Source organism: Xyrauchen texanus, chromosome 5 (genome assembly GCF_025860055.1).
Source record: "Xyrauchen texanus isolate HMW12.3.18 chromosome 5, RBS_HiC_50CHRs, whole genome shotgun sequence".
Taxonomy (NCBI): Eukaryota; Metazoa; Chordata; class Actinopteri; order Cypriniformes; family Catostomidae; genus Xyrauchen; species Xyrauchen texanus.
The window spans coordinates 35,630,235-35,637,439 of record NC_068280.1 but is presented as its reverse complement, the minus strand read 5'-3'; positions in this window follow the sequence as shown (position 1 = coordinate 35,637,439).

Sequence of the window (7,205 nt, the reverse complement as noted above, 5' to 3'; positions counted from 1 at the left end):
CGAGTGTGCTCAAAAGGCTGGGTCTGCCTTCTCCCAGGGCAGTGCTTGCAGGTTCACTACCTGGTCCCTGAAGGGGGTCGTAGGAACCTTGGGCACGTAGCCTGGTCGCAGTCTTAGGACGACATGGGTGTCTACTGGACCGAACTCCAGGCAAGTGTCGCTGACAGAGAACGCTTAAAGGTCCCCAACCCTCTTGATGGAAGCGAGCGCGATCAGGAGGGCCATCTTCAAGGAGAGAACTCTGAGCTGGACTGATTCTAGCAGCTGAAAGCAGGTCTCTGAAGGCCTGAAAGGACCACGGAGAGATCCCATGAGGGGAACAGGCATGGCCTGGGAGGGTTCAGCCTCTGGACGCCTCTGAGGAAACTGATAATAAGATCATGCTTCACTCTGGACTTACTGTCCACTGCTTCATGGTGAGCCGATATGGCGGCTACATAAACTTCAAGGTGGAGGGGGACAGCCTCTCCTCCAACCTCTACTGCAGAAATGAGAGCACTGACCCGACTGCGCATCTCTGTAGGTCTTCAGATCGGGAAGAACACCAATTCGCGAACAAGCGCCACTTCAAGCGCCACTAAAGTTGCCTGGTAGAGGAAGCTCTGGCTTGGTTAATCATGTCTATGACAGCAGGTGGTAGGCCACTTTGATCTTCCGCATCCCGTCCAGGGGCCAGACGTTGAGGTTCCAGAGGTCTGGGCGCAGATGCCAGAGGGTGCCCCATCCCTTAGAAAGAATGTCCTTCCTCAGGGGAATTTGCCAGGGAGGGGCTGTCACGAGGAGTGTGAGATCCGAGAACCAAGTTCATGTGGGCCAAAAGGGGGCCACTAGAGTAACTTGTTCCTCGAACTCCCTGACCCTGCAAAGCACCCATGCAAGTAGGCTCACTGGAGGTAATGCATACTTGCGCAGCTCCCGGGGCCAGCTGTGTGCCAGTACGTCTATCCCGAGGGGAGCCTCCACTAGAGAGTACCAGAGAGGGCAGTAGGAGGTCTCTTGGGAAGCGAATAGGTCTACCTGTGCTTTGCCGAACCTGTGCTGATCGCACAACCGCTCGGCTGCAATAAAGATATCTAAATGAACAGATGCTTGATTCCCTTTATTTATACATGTATGTTCGGGGGAGGGACATGCAAATTCTGTCTGCCAAATTCTCATTGGCCTTTTCTCAAGTTCAGGGGTAACCGACGCCTTCAAGAAAGTCCCCTAGTGTCGCTTCATTCGACACAACGTCGAAGTGAGCGCCAGACGGGGAAAGAATGTTATTTATGTTTGTATAGGCTTCTCCTTGTTTGATATTGCAATTACAGTATATATACAACAGCAAATAATACAATCATTTCATAACAATATTCCATAAAATGTATTGTGTAATTTTTAACCAAATTAAATAAAACTTAAAATATAACTTTTTAAAATGTTAATTTGTTAAAGAGTACTCAGTTCAATTTGATGGAAGTTTGTTATGAAACTGAACCGTGTAAAAACAAATTAGTGTATTTTGTGTGTGTGTATGTGAGTGTATGTGTGTGTGTGTGTGTGAGTCTTCAATGACATCTGACTTACTGTAACATGCATGTATGTTAGCAGTAGCGTGGCTCCAATCAAAGTGCTTGAAAGTGGAAATGGAACTATAGAACATGACGTATCCTAGATACCACTATTCCAAATGATGTACAGTGAATATACGACCACAAACTCCTCATAATAGAAAAGAACAATAAGCTCAATTATATATGTTTGTGTTTACAGAAATGCTGTAGATGACCTTCCAGAGTACTCACACGTGCAGCAAGAAGACGCTGCCATGACAACCATCCCACTGGACTCCACAGAAAAAAACTCATCCCATGACCTCATAACCTCAGTTGTTTAGCACTGCTGACCTTACGAATAGGATTCTACATGTACATGAATATGTGTGTGTGTGTGTGTGTGTGTATAAATGGTTAAGTGTATGTATTGAGTGGCTTGGTTAATCTTGACATCAGTGTCATTCCTATGTTATTTACCGTACAGAAGAATGGCTCATTATTAGAGGAAAAATACAGTAATTTGCAAATACACTACACAAGGAAGAAAATGAAGAAGCAGGAAGTGTATGAATATGTATTGTCCAAATCTCTCCATGTTTTGTCCTCAAATCATATTGCAACTTGATAATGCCAAACTACAATTGCAATTCACATAACTTTAATGAATGAAACTAAAACGCATGGCCATTTACTTGTAAACATATATCCAAATTCATTAAAGTTTGTAAAGAATTAGAAAAGTATGACATATGTTTGGAATGTATTACTTTAATGTGCTCTGAATTAAAAAGGTTTGAAATGTTGTTGTCTTTCCATTTTTCATTTAAGCATTTTGTTTGGCCCAGTATTTTGCCTAATACTTTTATGGAAGCAAGAGACCCTGATCTATCAGAACTTTGAAAAGGTAAAAACAGTCAGAAAGCAATACAGACGTAAATGAAGAGTCACATTCATTATATGATTTATTATAATATTATTATTATTTGATCCTCAAGATGGCACCGCAAATGGCCACATCAGTGAGGAGCTCTCCAATTCTTTTGTTGTTTTACATTTACATTTATGCATTCGGCAGACACTTTTATCCAAAGCAACTTACAATGCAATTATTACAGTGACAATCCCCCCCGGAGCAACCTGGAGTTAAGTGCCTTGCTCAAGGACACAATGGTGGTGGCCATGGGGTTCGATCCAATGACCTTCTGATTAACAGCCCTGTGCTTTAGCCACTACGCCACCACCATTCCCGTTTTAGTTTTTTGTCCTTTGTCCTGTGTTTAGTAATTTTTGTACAATTAGTTTTACGAAGGACAAACTGCTGAACATTCAGCAGCACATACCAGACAATATTTTCCTAGTCTTGGACTATTCAGACGTTTGGCTGGACATTTTATTTGGAGGTGCAGCTTCTGTTGTTAAAGCGTGCTTTCAGACGCAAGCAAGTGAAACAAGCCGGGATGCTGGTCAAGCTCCAACAGCATGGCTTTCGAACAGCACTGCCAAATATTCATTTAGCAAATCTCCGAACAGCGCTGCCGAGTATTCATCTAACGAATCTCTGCTCTCTCCCTAACAAAACAGATGAACTACATCTCATCTGTTTACAAACAAGGACTTTTCAAACTCTACTGCCTTAGAAACCTACCTGAGTGAAGCCACTCAGGAAAGCGCATTACATATGTCGGGATCACATTGCGGAGTTAACAGGGAAAAAGAGAGGCAGTGGCGCATGCGTTTACATCAATGAAAGTTGGTATACAGATGTAACAACATAAATAAGGTGTGCTGTTCTAATTTTGAAGTGCTTTTTATGAACTATAAACATTTCTACTTACTGAGGGAGTTTTCCTAATTTATTCTGGTGAGTGTGTACCTCCCATCACACGCGTGCATGAATGCATCAGATCACAGACATAGAGCAATAATACCATGACTCACTTATTATTATTCTCTGTGATTTTAACAAAGCCAACCTCAACTGTGAACAGACAAAATACAGACAGCACATTACATGCCCCACCAGAGACAGAAATATACTGGATCTCTGCTACACAACGAAAGTATGCTTTATCAAGTTCACAAATACTGTAACATCATATATCAGATTCTGTGAGGATATGTGCATTCCTACTAGGACTTATTTTTCAACAGTGACCATTTTACAGCAAAGCTTCGTCATGCCAAAGAGGATGCTTACAGAACAGGGGATAAAATCTTGTATAATCAGGCCAAAAACACACTGACTAAGGAAATTAAAGTGGCTAAAAGAAGCTACTCTGAGAAGCTGAAAAACAGGTTTTCAGCTAACGACCCTGCATCAGTGTGCAGAGGCCTGAAAGACATTTCTAACTTCAAGACACCATCCCCCAACACTGTAGGGAATCAACAGCTGGCTGACGACCTGAATGTGTTTTCCTGTAGATTTGAAAAGCCCTGTCTCACACTCCATACCTGCTCTGGCCTTCACTTATGATCTGTGAAGAAGATGTATGCCGGGTCTTCCGGAAACAAAAGACAAGGAAAGCACAGGGCCCAGATGGTGTTGTCTTGTCTAAAATACACAGATATGTAACACCGTCAAGAACTTGACAAGTTCTGACAAGCTCTTGAAGTTTGCAGAGGACACTACTGTCATCAGCCTCATCCAAGATGATGATGAGTCTGCATACAGAAGGGAGGTTGAACGGGTGGCTCACTGGTGCAATCATAACAACCTGGAGGTCAACACACTAAAAACCGTGGAGATGATTGTGTACTTTAGAAGGAACACCCCAACACTGATCCCGATCACCATTATAAACAGCACTGTGGTAGCAGTGGACTCATTCAGGATCCTGAGCACTACCATCTGACAGGACCTGAAGTGGGATACCCACATTGACTACCCACATTGGCCCAGCAGAGGTTGTCCTTCCTTCACAAGTTGAGGAAGTTCAACCTGCCACATGAGCTAGTTATCCAGTTCTACTCAGCAGTCATTGAGTCCTCTGCACTTTAGTAACTGTCTGGTTTGGTTCAGCTACAAAATCGGACATCAGAAGACTACAAAGGACAGTTCGGAATGCTGAGCGGATTATTGGTTGATCTATGCACTCCCTTCAAGATCTATACACTTTCAGTGTGGAAAAGAGCTGGAAAAATCACTCTGGACCCCACTCACCCTGCCCACTACCTTTTTGAACTGTTGCTTTCTGGCCAAAGCTACAGAGCTCTGAGCTCCAGAACCATCAGGCACAAGAACAGTTTTTTCCCTCAGACTATCCATCTCATGAACAGTTAAAACTGCCCCATTATGTGCAATACACAGCTTAGTCGATTATATTTATTTAACATATCCTACCTCTTCTAAATTACATTCCCTTGCACTGTATATAATAATTTGTACACACACACACACACACACACACACACACACACACACACACACACACACACACATACACATACACACACAAATACACACACACTATATATATATATATATATATATATATATATATATATATATATATATATACATACAGGTTTGGGGAGTAATTAAATACATGTAATGGGTGTTTAGAATACTAAATATAAGTAACTGTATTCCACTACAGTTACAATTTAAATAGTTGGTATTTAGAATACAGTTACATTCAAAAAGTATTTTGAGTACTCAAGAGATGATTGCATTTTATTGTAATTTGTTTAATTTAATATTTAGTCCTTTCAAAAGGTAAAATGTATACATATAAATGATGCAATCCAAAGTGCATTTGAACATTTAGAAACAACACTGCATAAGATATTTAGGTTTTTCAGAGAATGCATTTTTAAGATGTGTATTTTGTCTTACTAAGTACTGGCAGTGTTTTTATAGTCAAAACAATTGAAAACATCTACCAGTGCTGAAGAAGTAATCCAAAGTATTATTATAATTATTATACTATTATTATTACTACTATATTATCATACTATTAGTATTATTATATTGTCTAATTGTGTATTTCTATAAATATTTTCTAGTGGCTTTTTTATTTGTATTAATATTATTTTTGTCTTGTGCTATATTGTTTGTGCACTGGAAGCTTTTATCACCAAGAAAAATTCCTTGTAAGCATATTTGGCAATAAAGCTCATTCTGATTCTGAATTAAAGAAGAAAAAACTATAGGCACTGTCTTTATCCATTCTCTCTCTCCTCCTCTCCCTCTCTTCTCTGGTTGCTGATCACATTATGAAGGGAAGAGTGCAGTCAGGAGGGGTGTACGTATAAAAGGGTTGGCCAAGGGGCAGCACACGGGGGCACAACAGTACTGCAGAAAGAGAGAGAGATAGAGTGTGAGAAAGAAAAGATGACATAAAGGTACTAATTTTACTTTTGAAACTTTCTTTATTTTTTTAAATCATTGCTGTGTTTGAAGATTGGCTTTGTGGCTGACTAAGGCAAATTTGGAATAACATGTATTCAGAATTAATATTAGGAACAGACACACTGGGTTATACAGTATATATATATATATATGTTAGTTTTTGTCTGTTTCTTTTATGTCATCAAAAGAAATGGAAAGATGAAAAATCGCTAAAGTACATGATTTATATAATTTTTGTAAGAAACATTAGAATTATATATGTGGGTTTACACAGAGGACAAACCCAATCAATTATAAGTTAGATGGTTTGAGGTTGTGAAGTTTGTGTTAGAACAGTCTGTAATAGGAGGAATCTTAAAAAGCTTCTAAAAGACTGCTATACAATGGCAAAAAAAAAAAAAAAAAACACCAAAAAACTGAAATAGAAAAATCAACTGTTGCTTTCCATTGTTTCAATCTGACAGGGTAATACATTTCTTATGTTTCTGGATCTGCTGCAGTAAGAATGTATCTTACTGTTCACATTCCTGCACTGATCTCATAAGCTTTCTTGCTTCATTAGATGCCACTTACATTCTAAAAATGTTTTGTTGGCAACCTAATAATGTACGGTACATGTTGTAAGACTTAAGTTAACTGGTTTTATTCAAACCAAAAATGTTATTTAATCTGACTAAATCAACCTGACCAATTCGGTTACACCAACAAAAGTCATTTTTATGTGTAAGAACAAGTTGAAATAGCTCCTTGAGGTAATAATTGCGTCATATCACTTTTTTAGTGTTTTTTTTTGTTGTTGTTGTGGTAACCACTAAATGTTGAAACCACAGTGGGTTCCACTTTTTCCTGAAGCAAAACCATAAACATTACGGTTTATTTAGGTTGCATCACTGTGAAATTATTTTCTCTCTGTGCCTATTTTATCCAATTTACATAGTACTTACCTAGTATTTATTCTTATTTTTTATTAAAACAAGATAACCAAGCAAATTGTGTAAGTTAAAACAAGAAAAAAGATTTGCCAATGGGGTATGAAAAATAATCATTATTCAAGATATATTATCTGAAAACAATTTAGACAAGTAAATTAATCTCTTAAGGTTGATTAGATATTTTTACTGGAATGCATACTGGAATGTTTTTTTATCAAAATATTCTGGGAAAATATTTAGGGAGTAAAAGTTTCAGTGCACTGGAACAATTTTATGATTGAGACACCTGCATTCCTGTTGACTGTATTACATTATTTACAACTACAAACACAAATTCGCTTTTGTCGCCACACTCTGAACATTTCACCTCAACAACACCTCCAGCTC